Source organism: Nomascus leucogenys, chromosome 4 (assembly GCF_006542625.1).
Source record: "Nomascus leucogenys isolate Asia chromosome 4, Asia_NLE_v1, whole genome shotgun sequence".
Taxonomy (NCBI): Eukaryota; Metazoa; Chordata; class Mammalia; order Primates; family Hylobatidae; genus Nomascus; species Nomascus leucogenys.
This window is the reverse complement of record NC_044384.1, coordinates 9,530,500-9,552,114: the sequence shown is the minus strand read 5'-3', so window position 1 is coordinate 9,552,114 and position 21,615 is coordinate 9,530,500. Positions and strand designations below refer to the sequence as shown.

Here is a 21,615-nt window from a genome sequence, read left to right as displayed (position 1 = left end):
ATTGGCCCCACCCAGTACCCAGGGATGGACCCTCACTGGTTTAGAACAATATGTGTTTATCATTGTTAAAAAAGAAAACTGCTAAGCCCTAAGCTTGCACATGGTAAAGTGCCACATGAGCCAAAGAGAGCCTGAAATATCTCACCTGAGATTTCTTTGAAAACCAGTCTCTTTGATGTGGCACTTTGTCACATCAGTTTTAAAAATGGATCACATCAAAAAGAGGAATTTTCAATTTTCTCCTCTACCCTTCCAAAAGATGATTGGTACTTAAAGCCTAGAATCCTTTCTAATGTAAAATAAATACCCCCTTGGTTCTGCAGATCCATTCTTTTTTCTTTTAGCCATGTTTGAATGAAGGACTCTCTTTTGCCTGGCAAGAAAATAAATTCAGCTTTGCTCCTTTTTTTGTTTGTTTGTTTGTTTTTTTACATTCTCCTCCTGGATTCAGTGATTCATTTTATTATGGTGAAAGACCAAAGTCAGCATAGTAAAGGTCATGAGTTATCACTTCCTGGACTTTCAGTAGGCTACCAGGGACTTAAATGAGGAAGTTTGTAGCTCTAGAAATTACTCGAAATCATCTTAGGAACAAGAAGAAATCAAGTCATGGGTCAAAGTTTTATAAGAAGAACAGAATTGAGGCATGAAAAGAAATTGGGTCCTTGCAGACCGATCTTTACCTGAAGTAAAATCTGCACTTTTTCAGTCAAAGGGACCAATAATTCCTTTATTAGTTAGGTGAGTCTGAGTCTCATTTTTCTTAATTGATAATGTGAACCTTCCTAACAGAAGCAGTATATGGGCTGGGAAGCATAATAATTACTGTTCTTACAAAGATGAATAACACATAATCCATGCCCTCAAAATCTAGGAGTTCATAATTTAAGAACTTTCTTTTCCCCATCCAATGCTTCCTCCATAGCATGGGCAGGCAGGAGTTGTTTTTTTTTTTTATCATGCCATTAAAATTTTTTAATATATGTATTTAATTGAGATGTTCACATGCCATAATATTTACCCTTTCAAGGTGTACAATTTAGTGGTTTTAGTATATCATAAGATTATACAAACATATGCACTAATTTTAAAACCTTTTCATCACCCCGAAAAGAAACCCCATAGCTATGAGCAGTCATTACCCATTCTGTCTCCCCACAACCCCTAGTAACCACTAATCTCCTTTCTTTCTAATGGATTTGCCCCTTCTGGACACCCCATATAAGTGGAATCATTAATATGTGGGCTTTTTTGACTTTCTTCTTTTACTTAATGTAATATTTCAAGGTTCATCCATGTTATAACATCTATCAGTACCTTCTTATGGCAGAATAATATTCCATTGTATGGATATACAACACTTTGTTGACTGATTCAACAGTTGAGGGACGCTTGAGTTCTTTCCTCTTTTTGGTTATGAATAATGCTGATACGAACACTTATATACAAAGTTTTTTGTGGACATGTGTTTTTATTTTTCTTAGGTGTATGCTGTGAGTGGAATTGCTAGGTCATATGAAAACTCCATATTTAACTTATTGAGGAACTGCTAAACTGTTTTCCGAAGTAGCTACACTATTTTGCATTCCCACCAACAATGTTTGAGGTATCCAGTCTCTCCACGTCTTTGTTAATACTCGTTATTATCCGTCGTGTTCGTTAGGCCATCCTGTGGGTATGAAATGCTGTCTCGCTGTGGTTAACGGGCAGGATTTTAAGAAGTTCTAGCCTGAACTCAGCCAATCCTCAGATAATGTGCTGGAATCACAGCTCCAGGAAAGTGGTCATGGCATTCTTCCTGTTCCGTTTCCCCCATCTGGCCTGTTTTCATTCCTCAACCTACCCACTCTTGCTTAGTGAAAAATCAAAAGGTGTAGGGATGGAAAGGAGATTCCTGGTAGAGTGGGTCTGCGTGGATTCTTTGGCGTCTTTCTTTTTGTAAAGCTCTGTGACAATTCTGATGAGAAGCCAAGTTCTGGAACTATTGCTGTGGACTTAAGCTCCCTTTGGGCAAGCAGTGTTTTCTGCTCATTACTCATATCTAGAACAATTTCCAGTCCATAATGGATGCTAAATGTGTACTTATTAAATAAATGAATGAAACATTAGGATATTGAGGATTATGATAGAAAGATCTAAAACTCGGGAGAAGTCCTTCTATTTTGTTCACTAACAAACTGGTTATAAAATGAGCAGAAAGCATTTGTTCAGAGTTGCAAAGGACTTGAAAACATTCCATAAAATCACAAAAACTTCCCTCTTAAATATTTATGCCTCACGATATGCATGAGAAATACTGGCCTTTTATTTTTAAAATCAGGGCTCTGAGGGTTGGCACTTGGACATCCTCAGCAACCAGGCATTTGAGGGGGAAGCTAAAGAACTGGAACCCAGATGGCATTTGAGGTCACTCTGCTTTCCAGATGTTGATAAAATAAGCTGAGATTCCCTATCCCAATTTATTAAAAGGCCAAGTTTTCTGCCAAATCCTGTATGTTTACATTATCGAGACCACTCTGCCTCACAGGTCCTGCTCACCTGGTTGCGGATCATTTTAAATTTACGACTCATTTTTCAATGCCTTGGCTGTTCTCTTTTTCTGCCACCCCACCTATAGAACTTAGCCCCTGTCTCTATTCTTTGCTTTATTTTTTAACTCCATCATCCTGCATTTGGTAGTTCATTTCCTTGAGGGTACATGACCCAAGGCAGGCAAGTTTCTTTGCAGCCAACCACTGAAGGTTTGGGGATGCAGTGGGGAGGCTTATGCCACAGCAAAGCATGGGGATTAAAGCTGAATAGTAGACATTCTTTCCAAAGGCTTTCAGCCTTCCTGCTGTTTGGAATTTCTCACAGGAAGCTCCCTCCAGCCTCCTGCATGTTGGCTAGTCTTTCCTCTCTTCCTTTCTCGGTCATTCCTTCTACTTATCCACATGCCTCTTTCTTTCTTGTGCAGAAAAAGTTGGCTACCCATTTGTTTCTCCTTCTTTGTTTTAACCCAGCTATCTGGGCCCACCTTTCACACCCTAAACTTGTTTATACTCAGCAAAGATAGTACTCTGTGACTAGTGATTTATCTCTGTCTCTCTCTCTCTCACACACACACACACGCACACATGCACACACACATACACATGCACATATACACACACGCACACACAGAGTTTTCTTCATTGTGTAGCTAATTGGTAAGTGCTTAGAATCCAGATTCCTCAACTTACATGTAATATTCTGCTTTCAAAGTTCACACAAAGATATAAGTACATTCCAGCTGCCATGGTCAAGCCAATTTGTAATTGGTTGCCCGTAAAATGCAAGTAGCTGGACTTGAGATAATCACAGTCTCCACTCACGTGCCGCCTCCTTGTCCGTCTCTTCTCTGGCTCTTACCCACCGATGCCTAACAATCAGTGAGCCAACCAATGTTCATCCATAGCCACTATGACCAAGCCCTGTGTTAAGCACTGAATAAGATAAAACGCTAAACAAGAAAATTATGACTTCTGTTTTCAGGAAGTTTATAGGTAAGGACTAAACTCTGATTTATTTTATTTTGCCCAAATTTCTATTTAAGGGGTCTGGAGACTCATGCCCTCCAAACCATAAATTCTCATCAGATGGGTTTTATTTAACCCTATATATCATGACTTTACTTTCCAATCTTACTCTGGCATAACATTATGTGACAAAGAAGAAAATAAAATTATTTTACCCCAAAACATGTTGCTATGCCGTATTTTGAAATGGTCCTGCAAAGCCGTCCTTTGTGAGGGAAAATGTGCACCTGTAAAGAATCTCTATTAACCTAGCTAGATCTTTTTCTTCCAGGCCCTCCCAATCCTGAAGAGATTAACTGAGAGTCTAACACCTTTTAAAGGTCTGATTAGGGAACATTTGTCATCTATTGTCTAAAGGCAGCCGGTATGAGACTTCAAAAGAATCTTGATCTCCACAATCTTTTTTTTTTTTTGAGACAGAGTCTCACTCTATTGCCCAGGCTAGAGTGCAATGGTGTGATCTCAGCCTCCTGGGTTCAAGGGATTCTCCTGCCTCAGCCTCCTGAGTAGCTGGGATTACAGGCGGCTGCCACCATGCCCGGCTAGTTTTTGTATTTTTAGTAGAGACGGGCTTTCACCATGTTTTCCAGGCTGGTCTCGAACTCCTGACCTCGTGATCTGCCCGCCTCAGCCTCCCAAAGTGCTGGGATTACAGGCGTGAGCCAACGTGCCCAGCCTGTCTCCCCATCTTAACCTGAACTTTTCCTTTCTATTAATCCCAGGTCTTTAGACACTCAACCAATTGTCAACCAGAAAATATTTATTAAATTTACCTATAGCCTGGAAGCCTCCACTTCCTTCAAATTGTTCTGCCTTTCTGGACCAAACCAGCGTATTTTTCAAATGTATTTGATTGATGGCTCCTGCCTCCCTAAAATGTATAAAACCAAGCTGCACCCCAACCACTTTGAGCACATGTTCTCAGGACCTCGTGAGGGCTGTGACACGGGCCATGGCCACTTATATTTGCCTCAGAATAAATCTCTTCAGGCATTTTACAGAGTTTGACTCTTTTCGTCGACATAGGTAATAATGTATAATAGACTGCGAGTATCACCTTTGTGTAAAACTAGAATAGAAATCTGTACAGCATTTTGTGCACAGTAGCCTTTAATACAATAAAAACTTCCTCCAGAATTCTTCCTATAAAATAGAGGTTTGGTCCCCTAGTAGCCCCTGGGTAAATAGTGATGTGTAGTGTATTTTTCCCATTATGACACTAAAAGCTTTTAAATTGGGTGTTTTTTATTCTATCACAACAAAAAGTTAGACTTTTATAAATCCTGCTAAGCCCCTAAACAAGGGTGTATTATTACAGTGGAACACTGTGGAGTTATTAGGTCAATAAAAACCTTCAAATTCTTTTAAAACTTTCATAGAATCAGACATGAAAAATATTAGCAGCATTCTTTGGATTATAGGAACCAGAAAGTGTAATTAGTGGAAATAAAATATGTAAAATGACTAATACGGCTCAAGGAGAATATAAAATAAAAGCTCCAGAAAGTATATGTGACCCAATTCACATTTACTGTTTCAAAAAATTTGTATTGCAGTAGCTAAGGTGTGTTAACTCATCTGTGGTACCTCATACATAGTGATTATCACAAGGGAGACATTCAAAACACAACAAACAAAACACAACTTACCTTCACAGCTTCATTGTATGATAGCTATGCCTTTCCTAAAAGATAGTTGAAGTCATTTTATGATAATTCAATCATGACAATTAGAAAAAGACTCGAGGAAATGCTAAGGAAATTGTTGTACATGCTGTAGACTCCTTCATCCATTCATTGTCTTACTATAGTTAGGATACAAAGGGGTATGGAAGAATTACCCTCATCTTACGGAAGCTAATAGCTTCATTAGACACACAACACATTATTTCATGACAAGTTAAATCAAAGGCAGTAATTACGCCAGTAAGTGATGCTTTGGCTAGGCAAAGATGGGTTACATCACTGGGCTGTAATGAACTGGATGGCCTTGTGGAGGAAGTAGTAGGATTTGAATCAGGTCCAGGAAAATGAATGAGTTTGAGACAGGCATAGAGGGATGAAGAGTCAGCTGAGGTGAAGGCACAACATGAACAAAATTAGGAAGTAAAGGCACCATAATGTACATTGGGTTAATTTCCTTTCCTGTGGCAGAAGATTTGGGTTGGAATTATACAGAAATAAAGGATTGTAAATCGGATAGGAATGTATGGTGGAGAAATTTGACAGCCGGGGAAGGAGATTGGGTTTTATCTTGTAGATCGAGAATTCTCACCCTCGTGGTATGTATGAGGATCCTGAAGGCAGCCCGATAGGAATGCAGACTTCTGGGCTTCTCAATGACTACACCAGAAACTTGCTGAGGTTTGAAGCCCTAGAACCTGCCATATTTTAATGTTCTTTAGATGGTCCAGCCTGTGGACCAAAGTGTGGGAGCCACTATTGCAGATTATGATAAAGAAACGCAGGATGTTTTTAAGGCAGAAGTTTTAATGTGAATTCCAGGAAGCTTAGTTTTGCAGAAGGGAATGTCTAAGATGACTTACTGGAGAAAAATATACCTGAGTTCAGGAGGCTAGCTGAGAAGCGGTTTCCTGGGCCCATTCATTAGTATTTCCCAACAATTATTTATTAAGTACCTTCTATATGTGAGACATTGCTTTATAATATAGTCTCGAGGCTTCCATCCTTGGTGCCTATCAGAATCATCTGAGGTTTCTTAAGAGCCCAGTACCTCAGGCTGCACTCAAGGCCAATTCTCTAGGGGTGGACCCAGACATCATGATTTATAAAAGCTGCCAAGTGATTCCAGTGCAGAGAGACCCTCTGCTGAGAGGAAACAGATGAATAAGAATTAGCGCTTCTTCCCTTTAAAACTTGCAGTCTTGTAGGGAAAATTAAACATGTGCAGAAAAGCGAACATATTTATCTGCAACAAAATGTAATCACTAGAGGAAGATTGAGATTCTGAGTACCACTTTGAAATTTGATAGACTTCATCTCTGGGTCAAGGTACTTGTCTGGGTCTAGGGGGAAAAAGAGGAATCAAAATAGAAGTGGGAAGAATTATTGCCCTAACAGCCCACACTGGGGTCCAAAAAATATTCTCTGAGTGCTCTGCAGGATCTTACACCCTCAAACTCCTTCCTCCTCTCCCTTCTTTGTTCCATCTTAGCAAATCCAAACCTCCACTTACTTCTACCTACACATTTACAGCTGGCCATGGCTGGAGAAAAACCTGCAACCAGTTGATGGGTCTTATTTCACATTCTTCAGCACACACTGCAAGTGGTATTGCACTCCTGCCTGGAAAGTCATCTTATTTATTTATTTATTTATTTTGGAGACAATGTCTCACTCTGTCACCCAGGCTGGAGTGCAGTGGCGCGATCTGGGCTCACTGCAACCTCCGCCTCCCAGGTTCAAGCAATTCTCCTGCCTCAGCCTCCCAAGTAGATGGGATTACAGGCACCCGCCACCACACCTAGCTACTTTTTGTATTTTAAGTAGAAACAGGGTTTTAACCATGTTGGCCGGGCTGGTCTCGAACTCCTGACCTCAACTGATCCACCCTCCTCAGCCTTCCAAAGTGCTGGGATTCCTTTGAAAACTTAGGTCCTGTTACTCCTGTCCTTGAAACCCTACAATGACTACCTAGTTAACTTAGAGCAGCAGTTCTTACAGGGCGTGCATGGCCATACTGCTCTCCACTCTCCCTATGCCCCTGGCCTCCACCACACCCAGGGGCTCCCTTGCAGGGCTTGGCATCAGCTCTTCCCTTTCCCTAGAGCATATCCACTTGGCCAGCTCTCTCACTTCCTGCCACTCTTGCTTAAGTACCTCAGAGAGGTCCACCCTGACCACTCACTTAAAATTGCAACTCCTCCTACCCCCAAAGGCATTTCCATCCTCTTACCCTAGTTTACTACTCTTCATAGCACTTATATCTTTTAACATACTATTTATTTTCTTTATTCTTATGTTTATTACCTGACTCTTTACTAAATGAAAGCTCTTCAGGTAGGAATGTTCTTCTGGTTGTGATCACAAATGTATCCCCAAGGCCAGAGTAGCAAGTGGTACAGGGTTGGCCCCTGGATGAATGGATCAGAGGGGAAGTGCTTCTTCTGGCCACTTTGATGCAGCCGCCTGGGCACAGAGCAGGGAACCCTGAGCCAAGCAGCGTCCTGCTTTAGGTGGGGAGGGGGTACCTTGCCTGAGGGAGCTGCTGACAGTAAGCTCCATTGTAAGTGCAAGTGGTTCCTTTTTTGAGAACACCTAGAAACACCTGGAGGTACCTCCAGGGCTGGAGGATAGGAGTAGGTTATACCAGACTGAAAGTAAGAAGTACTTTAAGAGATAAATTGCTACAGGAGTTCAGATGATCAAAGAGAGACTGAGTCATCACTTCTGAATGACGTCTGGATGTGGAGGCAGGTGAACAAGGAAGCCCAGAAGTAGGGGAGATGGAAGATGTTAAAAGAAAAGCTTCAGCCAGGTGCGGTAGCTCATGCCTGTTATCCCAGCATTTTAGGAGGCCAAGGCGGGTGGATCACCTGAGGTTGGGAGTTCGAGACCAGCCTGACCAACATGGAGAAACTCCGTCTCTACTAAAAATACAAAAAATTAGCTGAGCGTCGTGGCACATGCCTGTAATCCCAGCTACTCGGGAGGCTGAGGCATGAGAATTGCTTGAACCTGGGAGGCAGAGGTTGCGGTGAGCTGAGATCGCGCCATTGCACTCCAGCCTGGGCAACAAGAGTGAAACTCTGTCTCAAAAAAAGAAAAAGAAAAAAAGAAAAGAAAAGCTTCAGCCAAATTAAATTTAGCAGAGTTTAATTGAGCAAAGAACAATTTGTGAATCAGGCAGCCTCCTGAGCCAGAGTAGGCTCGGGGACTCCAGCACAACCACATGGCAGAAGACTTAGGACAGAAAAAGGAAAGTGACATACAGAAAACGGAAGTGAGGAACAGAAACAGTGGGATTAGTTACAGCTTGGTGTTTGCCTTATTTGAAGATGGTTTGAACAGTTGACCACATTTGATTGGCCAAAACTCAGTGATTGGCGCAAGGGTAGGCTACAGTCTGTCCGTTTACACCTCCACTTGTTATAGTTTGCAATGCACAGAAAAACCTTTAGGCCAAACTTAAAATATGTAAGGAGGCAGCTTTAGGCTAAACTTGATTTAACAAGGAAGAGAGGAGGCTGGAGGAGAGTCATGTAAATTTCAGGAACTAGTGCAGTAATAGAATGATACTTGGGTGCTGGGCTCAGGAGTTGAAACGCAGGTTTTTGGCTCAAATTCTGGTTTTATTTTTATCAGCTGTGTGATCACAGGTGACTTTTTAAGCTTCTTGCTCCTTGGTTTCCTCATCTGTGAAGTAAGAATAGAAACAGTGCCTTCCTTATAGGGGCTTTTTGAGGATTAATGAGCTAATATATAGCAAATTTAGAGCAATGCCAAACACATTATAAACACTCAAAAAACATTGCTCAAAAAAGACACTCAATTTATGTTGCGCAAAAGCACTAATGGAGACAAACTATCCTGCTTCAGACAGAACGTTCCAGGATCAGTTTGGTCCCAGTCGATTTACAAGGGAGTTTTTCTCATTTTCCCCCCTCATTTTCCTTCCCTCTTCTCCCCTTGTCTTCTTATGGAGCCAGTTAAAATAAATATCAGGCAAAATGCAGACTCAGATGAGCAAAGGAGGAGGCTGTGCAAAGGAGAAGGCTGGGTTGTGAGCTCTGGGTCTATTTTAGAGTTCTCTCAATAATTGCCTCTTTCTGACTTCCAGAGTTGTCATATAGAAGCAGCCACCCCTTCAAATTTGTTTAAAACTTAGAGAAGTTTTGGTAACAGTAGGAGTTGAAATAAAGAACCTTATTATGAAAGAACAGACAGCCAGGCTTTGACGAGAGACTGAAACAGGATGAAGCAAGGAAGAGCTGAGAGCCAAGAGCGATTTTGAGGTTTTGAGCTTTTGTGACTAACAGCATGATATATGTGGCCACTGACGCAGATTAGGAAGTCCAAGGGATAAATGATTCCCTGAGGATAATGACAAGCTTGCTTCAAGATATGTTAACTATGAAATTCAGGTGGGTAATACAAATGGCCTGGGGTCATTGTGCAATAAGAAACTAGATTTGAATGGAGTGAACAGAGGAGACAGCAGTCTCTTAACAGTTCCTCCTCCTCTCTAGTTTATTCCCTGTGTTGCATCCAGCCTCATCTTTGTAAATCACCGATCTGGTCAGGTGACACCTGTGTTTATCTAGAAAATGTACTAATCTATCTGGCTTCATTTCTTTGGTGGATTATTCGCAGTTCCCTGCAAGTCACAGTATGGATGAGCCTGAGTTTGTTTTCCTTTTTCCCCCCTAATCCAGATAGGCTGCAGGTCTATCGGAGAAGATGAATTTAATTCATTGTCAACATGATGAGTGTAGATGGATGTCACAAAAGCAGGTTAACAAACTCCTTGTTAGGGTAATTGTGAGGATTAAATGAATTGAAGTGACATGATAACGTAATGGGATTCTACAAATTATATCTTTCATTATTTATAGCTTCCCTAGAATAAGACAGTTGCTCAGTAGAACAAACACAGCCTGGTTTTTGTTTCCTGGTAGATTCAAACCGAGTGCTGTTTGGGTCACACAGAAAAGCAGAATCTCAGAGTGTCTAATCATGTCCAGAGGAACTTTTGTATATGTACTCATCCACCTTGAAGCTTTAGTACCCTAAGTTCCATCTGATACTGAGGCTTCCCTCTTCCTTCCTTCTTCCTGATTCACTGGAGATAAACAATCAAGATGGCCTTTTCAAAATATCTTATTTTGCCCAGAGATAGCGCAGGTCAATATTAGGCCTATGAAGCTTAGACATCAACTTAGTTCATCATCTAGGATGTTTTGTCTGAAATGCCTAGTAGAGGTGTCCTTTCTTTTTTTTTTTTTTTTTGTCTTTTTTGATAGTGAGAGCAGCTTGTGCTCTGATTTTGTCGTCATGATCCTGGAATCCTTGCTATCCCTGATTTTGAACAATTCTACTGTAAATATCCCTGGTTTGAACATCAGTTGTCTGATTGGTATCTAAGTGAGATCACTTGAGGTTTTTCTGGTGATGGAGGGAATCATGGAATTTAAGGATGGAAGGGATATTAAAATTTTTTCAGAGTAACATCACACACACACACACACACACATAAACACACAATTACTGGAGTGACAGCTTTGTGACAAGGTTAATCTCTGATTAAACATTTCTGTTCTGGCCAGGTGAGGTGGCTCACGCCTGTAATTCCAGCACTTTGGTGGGAGGCTGAGGCAGGAGATTGAGGCCAGCCTGGCCAACATGGTGAAACCCCATCTCTACTTAAAATACAAACATTAGCTCTGTGTGGTGGCACATGCCTGTAATCCCAGCTATTAGGGAGGCTGAGGCAGGAGAATCGCTTGCACCTGGGAAGCAGAGGTTGCAGTGAGCCAAGATCATGCCACTGCACTCCAGCCTGGGTGACAGCAAGACAAGACTCCATCTCGAAAAAACAACAGCAAACGCAACAAAATATTTCTGTTCTGTAAGTATGAAGATAGAATAATTACAGCCCCATGTGCAATACCAAAACCTCAGGAGTAACCAAAATATCTAGTAGAGAAATAAGTCACCATTATACAAGAGGTAGAAAGTATGTCTGTGGATATTTGAAAATATTTGTTATGATTTCAAATGAAAAAAAGCAGAATATAAACTTGCATTTATATGACTCTTGAAACTAACCATAGACAAGAAGATGGGAAAACAGGAAAATAAAAACATTGTTATGCTTGAGCTATGAGGGTAATTTTTATTCTCCTTTCAACATTTATAAATAATCTATAATTGTACATATTCAGGGTTCATATATCAAACTAATAAAAACAATAAGTTGGTTTTACATTTTTTTTTTCTGCTTGAAAACAGAAAAAGTAAAAAGGAGGTACTAATTTACAGTGGAATTCTCCAGGGGTCAGAAGCAATGATTAAAAAAAAAAAAAAAAAAAAGGTTTTAGGTGATTGGCTTTTTTTTTTTGAGACAGAGTCTTGCTCTGTCACCCAGGCTGGAGTGCAGTGGCACAATCTCGGCTCACTGCAAGCTTCACCTCCCGGGTTCATGCCATTCTCCTGCCTCAGCCTCCCAAGTAGCTGGGACTACAGGTGCCTGCCACCGCGCCCGGCTAATTTTTTTTTGTATTTTTAGTAGAGACGGGATTTCACTGTAGTCTCAATCTCCTGACCTCGTGATCCACCCACCTTGGCCTCCCAAAGTGCTGGGACTACAGGCGTGAGCCACCGCACCGGGATAAAGGTTTTAAGTTTATTAGAGAAGTCAGTATTCCATATCCTCCCCAACCCATTTTATTTTATCTTTCTTTTTTTTTTCTTTTTTTTTTTTTTTCTGATGGAGTCTCACTCTGTCATCCAGGTTGGAGTGCAATGATGTGATCTTGGCTCATTGCAACCTCTGCCTCCCAGGTTCAAGCAATTCTTCTGCCTCAGCCTCCCGAGTAGCTGACATTACAGGCACGCGCCACCATGCCCGGCTAATTTTTGTATTTTTAGTAGAGACGGGGTTTCGCCATGTTGGTCAAGCTGGTCTCAAACTCCTGACCTCAAGTGATTTGCCCACCTTGGCCTCCCAAAGTGCTGGGATTACAGGTGTGAGCCACCGCGTCTGACCTCTGATATTTCTTAAGTAGCAAATGTACATCCTATTTAGGTGCTGAATCAAGTAAAGGGCAAGTCAAAAAAAATTAGTTTTAGTCTAAATTGGTTGTAAACCTAGGCATCTAGGAAAAGTTGTACCAGAGAGTACAACTCTGTACCCTTCAGAATAATTCAACGTAATTTTATGAACACCCTCTTGGCACTTGGTTAATTGGATAAATGAAAAGAACTTGTAATCTCCACTGTAAAGTTGTAACCAATGATTTGGCTTTTCCATTTGGTTAAACTTTGCTCTCATCTTAGTGCAAATTGTCACTCTCCTGCGTATTCCTGTTTCCTCTTTGCTGACAGTTTCCTTGCTAATGATACAGGAGTTAAGAAGAAATCACTTAGGCAGATAATGAAGGTATGGGAGTCCTCAGTAAGGCTTTGTTTTCTTTTTCATGAAAAGCAGCCCCAGATCATTTTTTAATAAAGAGCAGCCTATAAAGTCGAGCTGCAGACATAGACAACTGAATGCCTGCAGGAACTAGGGACGAGACATGTTCAAGATGGCGGCGCCATCTCCCTTCCCTTTGTCAGTCACATGTGCAATAAAGAGCAGATAAGATGGCACCGATCAACTGGAAAGCTCATTTGCATAATAAAATCAGGGTGGGGCGACCAGCCTTCCCCGCACGCTATCTAAACGTCATACCTGATCGAACCAATCTGTGAACCCTATGTAAATCAGACACGGCTTCCTCAAACCTGACTGGTCCTTTCCACGGGGGACTCCCTTCTCTATGGAGAGATCTGTTTTTCTTTCTCTTCTGCCTGTTAAACATTTGCTCCTAAACTCCTTGTGTCCATGTACTAAATTTTCCTGTCGTGCAATGACGAACCTCAGGGTATAGACCCCAGACAACGTAGTCGCTTCACTAGGGAGGTGAGCAGTTCATGGGACTGGTGACTTTACCATTTGGCCCAGGGGGACAGTAACTGAAAGGGCTCTTTTATCCAGTGTCAGCTGGTGGATACATCTGCTTACAAAAAATGTGAAGTCAAACTGAATCTCTTTGAGGTGACGAGCAGAGCTGGGAACAGAGAAGTAGAGCATGAAACGTTTTGAAATAATTTGAAATTTTGTCACTATTTTTTAATAAAACTATTTTATAAAGACTTTTTAAGTAAAAAATCCAACAATCAAATAGACTTAAAAATATAAATTCGTTCTCTAAAGGCAAATGAATTCGGTATTTAAGGAAATGCAAAGGAAACAGCACTTCAGACTACACAGATATCCAAGCATATAGGTGGTTGCATGTTACGTTATAGCTTAATGGCCTGGTTTAAACAGTCCTGGATAATGATTAACCAAGAAAATGGACTTTGGGCCTGAACCTAACTCTCCTAAGGTTGTGGGCATTTGTACTGATGTAACAGTGTTGCTAGATCAATGGGAAAAACATTTCCAACGAGACAGAAAAACACACTTACTGCTGTCTCCACCCTCTCACTCCAGGGTCCATCTGTGTGTTTGGAGAATGGAAACACTTAGATTGGTTGCTACGGTCTTGAACATGTCATTTAGATTTCCTTGATAAAAGAAAACTCATTCCTCTTTTATTTTCTCTTCCCGAAGTGCATGGTCCATGTGCTTGCTCTTCCTCCCACCCCACCACACCTACTCCTTTTGATTTGTTCATTTATTTTTATTTATTTATTTTTTAACTTCCATACTTGGTATCTGGGATAGCTCATGTAACTACACTGCAACATAGCTGCACGGTGCAGCTGACACAGCTCCCCAGTGAAGCCCCTTCTACGGCTTGGGTCCTGATCTTTTAAGTGTTTGGTAAATAAGGCAGCCTGGAATAAGGTCCTAATGTCAAAAGAGTTCAAAAGGAGAGTTATTCCTGCAAACATCCTCCCTCTCGCAGATGATTCTCCATAGCCCGCCAGAGCCCTGGCATGTAGGGATGATGAATGTGATGTCAACAGGCCTCAGGGCCGGAAGAACCCCCGTGCCACTTTGTGGGCTATGTATCGCCTTTGGCTTGTCTCCTGCCAGATTCCTTCCCTGGTCCTCTGAGACTCCGGAGAGTGTGTGGGAAGCAATTTTTGTACACAGACCCAGATTAATGTGTCTGTCTGATAAAAGCATGAAGCTTAAGGTGACTCTAGCATTTTCCTTCCACAAGGTTAGCAGTTTTGTTAGTGGAAATACATCTATGCCTATCAAGTTACAGCCTGGAAGATACATGATGAAATGCTTCTGAGTGAGAATAGCCTCGAATTTGACTGGAGAAAACCAGAGATCCCATTCATGATTAGGAAGCACCAAGCCAGGTCAGCTTGGAGGTGAATTGATTTTACCACATGTGTTAGTCTACTAGGCTGCTGTAACAAAGTACCATGAACTGGAAGGCTTACAACAACAAAAACTTTTTTCACATTGCTGGAAGCTGGGAAGTCCAAGATCGAGGCAGATCTGGCGCCTGGTGAGGGCCTGCTTCCTGTTTCATAGATGGTGCCTTCTCATGATAACCTCATGTGGTGCTAGCAAGGAGCTCGCCGTGGGCTCTGTTATAATAAGGGCACGAAGCCCATTCACAAAGGCTTCACCCCCATGACCTAATTACCTCCCAAAGGCCCACCTCCTAATACCATCACATTGCGGGGTTAGGATTTCAGTATGGGAGGAACTAAACATTCAGACATTCAGACCACAGCAACAAGATGTCCATAGCAATCCACGCCTTCATTCTCCAACCCCCAGTGCTCCCTGAGTGCATGAACCTCTGGGCATCAGTGATCTTTGGAAGTGTTTAGCTGAATGCAAAGGTTAATGGCACCTTATCCAGGGAACACCTGTTGTTGTCCCTGTCAGCTCGATTCTGGAGAGAACAGATAACAGATAGTGTTTAAGAAGTAGGATGGTCTCCAAGTTAAATGACTGTCCCCGTCCCACAGCATCTATGTGAGACCAGGGCTCACACCCTTTTTGTTTTTTTTTTTGAAACGGAGTTTCACTCTTGTTGCCCAGGCTGGAGTGCAATGGCACGGTCTTGACTCACTGCAACCTCCGCCTCTCGGGTTCAAGCGATTATCCTGCCTCAGCCTCCAAAGTAGCTGGGATTACAGGCGCCTGCCACCATGCCCGGCTAAGCTTACACCCTTTGAATTTCCCTTTTTCCCTCTGCTTCTATGAGAACTTGGCTAACTCCTGATAGATTCCATCATCCCTGCACTAGTTCTTAACTTCTGACAGATTCCACAATGCCAGGTCTTGAGAAATGGGAACCTAGATCTCATCAGGTTTCCTCCTTTAAAAGTTCAGATAGGCATTTTATCTTACTTTTTAAAAAGATCAAATTTGATAATGTTCAAGAAATAAAAAACTTTTAGCCAATTTATGCTGATCAGTATAAAGTTGTGTTTGACTTACAATAAATGTTAAGTTAAAACATGCTATCAAGCTTAAATATAATCATAAAGGTTTTAAATATAAGAATACATGTATTTTGTAGAATAGAAAGTTATCTTTGTATACCAAGTCCAGCTTCATATATATTTGAATATATATTTCTGTGTGCGTGTGTATAGATGTTTATATACATCTACATATTATAATGATATTTTGGACAGAGTGAAACTTGTCTTTGTATACTAAGTCCAGCTTCATATATATATGTATACCTACACACACACACACACACACACACATATATACTCAAACATATATATACATGTATACACACACACACACACACGCACATACAGACAAATATATAGAGTACTTGACCTGTCAGTTTGAGAGAAGTATATAATACAATACTGTAGACCAGGGCTTCTCAGTCTTGGCACTGTTGGCATTTTGCACCATGTATCTTTCTGTTGTGGGGCTGTCCTGGCATTGCAGGTGTTTAGCAGCATCCCTGGCTTCTACTCACCAGATGCCAGTAGCACCTTCTTCCACGCTGTCCAATTTGTGATGACCAAAAATGTCTCCAGTTGTCACCAATGTCTCATGGGAGGACAAAATTGCTCAGAGTAAAAACTACCAGTCTGCAGTGATCACAGTTACACTAAATTATCTGTGTATTCTTAGAGTTTTTTTTTTGAGACACGGTTTCACTCTGTTGCCCAGGCTGGAGTGCAGTGGCATGATCTGAGGTTACCACAACCTCCGCCTCCCGGATTCAAGCGATTCTCCCACCTCGACCTCCCAAGTAGCTGGGATTACAGGCATCAGCCACCACGCCTGGCTACTTTTTGTATTTTTAGTAGAGACGGGGTTTCACCATATTGGCCAGGCTGGTCTCGAACTCCTGGCCTCAAGTGATCCACCTGCCTCGGCCTCCCAAAGTGCTAGGATTACAGGCGTGAGCCACCAGGCCAGACCAGAGTTTTTGACATATATATTTACCACTATGCTATTTAGTACCTAAAGATTCATCACTATAATATTTTTTCATGGCTTTTTTTTTTTATCATTACTGAGTCACTCCCTGACTTTTTAAATTAAATGGCATATTATCTTTTCATGAATTTTGCTATTTCCACTACTTTTATTTGCGTTTTCCTGAATAAATTATGGTTCATCCCTTTATTTTCAACCCCTTAATACGGTTCCTAGTTCAACATTCCCACCACTACTGCCACACATAACTTGGCCTTCTGCAGATGTTGTAGAGCTGAATCCATTTCAACCACAGTTCTTTGTAAGCACATGCAGAGTTGTGCTGTTAATAGGGAAGGCAACTTTTCTGGCCTCACATCTTAGTCACTTTCAGCTGCTATAACAAAGTACCACAGATTGGGTGGTTTATAAACAATAGAAATGTATTTCTCCGATTTTGGAGGCTGGAATTCTGAGATTGGGGTGCAGCAGTGTCAGGCTCTGATGAGGGTCCTCCTCTGGCTTGCCAGCTAGTCGTGCACTCACAAGAGGAAGGAGGGCATAAGAGCTCTTTAGGGTCCCTTTGGCAAGGTCACTAGTCCCATTGACAAGGGCTTCTCTCTCATGACCTAATCATCTTCCAGGGGCTTCACCTCCTTATACCATCGCAGTGGGGGTTAGGGCTTCAACATACGAATTTTGGGTGGACACAAACCTTCAGTCCATAAGGCCTCACCTTGTGTACTGATATTGAGCTGTATTACTGAAAATTTGAGAATCTTGTATCCCACAATTTTCTGCTCTTAAAGTATTTGTTGGACTTTAAGTAGAACACATTAGGTATAATATTCTTTTCAGTGGAATTATTTGTGATGTTTGATGCTGCCAAAAGAAAAAAATAGATTCTTTCTAACCCCAGTGAGTAAGACACTTGATTTTTGAATCTGCTTGTTTGGGAAGCAGGATGGGTACAGTAATGCTGCACTCAGGTGCAGCCCCACTCCTCCTACTTTGATTTTGTGCTTAGGGCGAAAAGCTTCTGAGAATGCAGCTTCTAGAAATGAGCACGGCTTCCATGCACTGAAAATCCTGCTGAAAAGCTCCTTTTGTTTCTGAGATATACCAGATGAAGTGTTCTCTGTACAAACAAATATTCAAAATCCTTCAGAAGAGGTATGTAGTTTACAGTTTAACATTCACTATCTCTACTAGGAGGGGGGACAAATTCCTGAGGCAAAGGAGTTGCAATAGAAATTCTTGAAATTTAAGCCGGGCATGGTGGTTCACGCCTGTAATCCCAGCACTTTGGGAGGCCAAGGCGGGCAGATCACCTGAGTTCAGGAGTTTGAGACCAGCCTGACCAACATGGAGAAACCTCACCTCTACTAAAAATACAAAATTAGCCGGGCGTGGTGGCTCATGCCTGCAATCCCAGCTACCCGGGAGACTGAGGCAGAAGAATAGCTTGAAACCGGGAGGCGGAGGTTGCGGTGAGCCGAGATCGCGCCACCGCACTCAGGCCTGGGCGACAAGAGCAAAACTCCGTCTCAAAAAAAAAAAAAAAGAAAGAAAAGAAATTCTTGAAATTTAAAGAGTACAGCGAATGTTCCATTCATTTAATCTTGGGTAATGAATTGGAGGTGCCCTTCCTGGTCCCGCCCCAAGGGTCCACCCCTTCTGCTAGGACTGGTTTCCGCCCACTCATCTGTCATCTTGCTCAGTTGTCACCTACACAAAGCCTTCCTTTCTTTCCCGCAGGCAGTGCTGACGGCTTCCTCTTCACTGTCCCCAGCTCTTTGTGTGTGCTGCATTTAGAATGAAACAAATTGTTCTGTAATGATTTGTTTACATATCTGTCTCTCCCAGTAGGTGATGAGCTATTTGGAGTCAGGGACCACATCTTCATCATTTTCAGACACCCATCTCCTTTTGTTGAATAAATCTTTGAGCCTATTTTCAGATCTTTCTGAACTCCTTTTAGAGATTCCCATTGTCGGTGGCATAAACTCCAAACTTCACTTCTGTGCCTTGACACCCCAGTCAGACTGAATATTTACAGCTCTCCGAAGTCTCCGGGCTCTCTCTCCCCTTTCTTCTTTTACCAATAATGTTCCCTTTGCTTGGAATGTATCTGCCCAAACGTTAAACGTCAACTACCCTTTCTTTGTTCTGGGTTAACTCTTCCTCATTCTCAAGATGGGTGAGAGCACACCCTGGGTGTTGCAACAGTATTCTGTGATTTTCCCAATATATCATTTAGCACACGCTGTTATGACCACCCACTTACGTGTCTGCCTCGCCCTCGAGGCTGGATGGTGCTGGAGTTGCTGTATGCAGTTTGCCTGCCTCCTAGCAGAGGGCCTGGTACTCAGTCAATGTTAGTAGGATTATGTTTCTTACAAAAGCCACATAAAATATCTTGAGACTTCATAGTAATATAGAAAGAGTGCGTAATCTGAAATAGAAATGTTGAGTTCTTGTCCAGATTCTGCTATTTACAACTGGGGAGGAAAATAAAATATAAAAGTTTGTCTATGTTTAGAAGAGCAGACATAAGTAAAGAAAAATAGGCTCCTGCCAGGAAGTAGGACTCATAGTGCCAGAACAGTGAAGAAATAGACAGGTTAGCTTAGCAGCAACTGGGGTTAACAAGGTACAACAGGAGAGGCCAGGCGCGGTGGCTCACACCTGTAATCCCAGCACTTTGAGAGGCCGAGGCGGCGGGTGGATGGTTTGAGTTCAGGAGTTCCAGACCAGCCTGGCCCACGTGGTGAAACCCCATCTCTATTAAGAATACAAAATTAGCCAGGCGTGATGGCGCACGCCTGTAATCCCAGATACTCGGGAGGCTGAGACAGGAGAATTGCTTGAGCCTGGGAGGTGGAGTTTGCAATGAGCCAAGACCGTGCCACTGCACTCCAGCCTGGGCGACAGAACGCGACTCTGTCTCAAAAAAAAAAAAAAAAAAAAAAGATACCACAGGAGGGAAAGGGGCATCAGCTCCTCGTGTTACCAAATGGTCTGGCAATGCAGGAACAAGTGCGGGCCTCTGGCCCAGGCAGATGGGCGACACCAAGATGGCCCCAGGGAAGAAAGGAAAGAAAAGAATTGGTTTTTGATTTTGGATAAAGAGAGGATCTCAAGCCTGAGGTTTATTTATTTGTACCTATGCCTGCTGTTTATTCCCTGGTGAAGCTGCTGGAACAAATCCGCGTCCGCCTCGTGTGGCCTCGCTGCATGGAAGGGAGACAGCAGAGTTCATGCTTTGGCGAGGCTTTCCACATGTTGGAAATGTGACAGCTGCCTGGACCGCTCATCCTGGGCTTTGGCAACACTGACCACCTGTGCGTGAAGCAGCAGGTCATTCAATGTCTTTGAGCTTCAGGATTTCTCTGTAAAAATGAGGATATATATTCACAATATGAATCTCAGACAATATTAGCTTTGAAGTTTTTAGACATAAAATTGTTTATGCCATCTGTCCATGGCCACTCATAGAATTAAACGAAGGTCTAGGAGGGCAGGTGTGTGTCTGGGGCCCTCTGTGTCCCCATGGAGCCGTCCAACCTTGCTGTCACACACAGTCAGTGTTTTAAAATGGAATTTACTCTTTGACAGATGTGCTGCCATTTCTCTTTCAGTCTCTCTCTCGTGGTTAGATACCTCAAGCCTAGATGGCCAGGGCAGTGCATTGCATGCAGTGCAGACAGATGAGCATTCAAAAGGTGGCACGGTGGGGGCTCCTGGACATTGCATGGGCTCTGGAGTCAGAATGAATTCTGTCCTTGCTCTGTGTGACCTTCAGCAAGTCTTGTATTACTTCTCCAAACCTCGGATTACTATCTGCAGTATGAAAATAACAAAGCACCAGGCCGGGTGCTGTGGCTCACGCCTGTAATCCAGCACTTTGGGAGGCCAAGGCAGGCGGATCACAAGGTCAGGAGATCAAGACCATCCTGGCCAACATGGTGAATCTCCGTCTCTACTAAAAATACAAAAGTTAGCTGGGCGTGGTGGCGGGCACCTGTAATCCCAGCTACTTGGGAGGCTGAGGCAGGAGAATCGCTTCAACCCAGGGGGCGGAGCTTGCAGTGAGCTGAGATCGTGCCACTACCACTGCACTCCAGCCTGGCAACACAGCAAGACTCCGTCTCAAAAAAAAAAAGAAAAAAAGAAAAGAACAAAGCGCCTACCTCCTGCGTGATGTGGGGAGCCTCTGGGCCGATGCATATAAAGCACTTCCCTGCAGGCAACACCCCAGCATAATCAGCAGGCAGTGGATGCCGGTTACTCTGGCTCCTTAGTGAGTCCTGATGTGCACATGTGAAGTGGTTATTGTTATCCCTGCTTTGCATGTGAGGAGAATGAGCCTTTTCATTAAGTGGCTGATTTGGGATTTTTTTTTTTCAGGACAAGGTCTACTCTGTTGCCCAGGCTGGAATGCAGTGGTACGATCATGGCTCACTGCAATTGTAACCACCCAAGGGGCTCACCTTGCCTGCTGCCTGGACAGAGCTGATTCATCAAGACAGGGGAATTGCAACAGAGAAAGAGTAATTCGTGCAGAGCTGGCTGTGCAGGAGACTGGAGTTTTATTATTACTCAGATCAGTCTCCCTGAGCAGTCGGGGAGTAGAGTTTTTAAGGATAACTTGGTGGATGGGGGAAAGCCAGTGAGCCAGGAGTGCTGATTGGTCAGAGATGAAATCATAGGGAGCGGCAGCTGTCTTCTTGCGCTGAGTCGGTTCCTGGGTGGGGCAGAGGGGCACAAGATGAGATGAGCCAGTTTATTGATCTGGGTGGTGCCAGCTGATCCATCAAGTGCAGGGTCTGCAAAATATCTCAAGCACTGACGTTAGGAGCAGTTTAGGGAGGGTCAGGATCTTGTAGCCTTCAGCTGCATGGCTTCGAAACCGTAATTTCTAATCTTGTGGCTAATGTTAGTCTTACAAAGGCAATCT

At 42.7% G+C, this 21,615-nt stretch overlaps 1 long non-coding RNA gene across 1 annotated transcript; it reads right to left on the bottom strand.

Annotated features, from left to right (window-relative positions):
• Positions 1-16,804: 16,804 nt before the first annotated feature.
• Positions 16,805-21,269, bottom strand: LOC101178299. The gene is made up of 3 exons (XR_178108.1): positions 21,149-21,269; positions 19,822-20,047; positions 16,805-19,110 (listed from the first exon to the last, which is right to left on the bottom strand). It is a non-coding gene; the product is annotated as an uncharacterized LOC101178299 (long non-coding RNA).
• Positions 21,270-21,615: the final 346 nt, after the last annotated feature.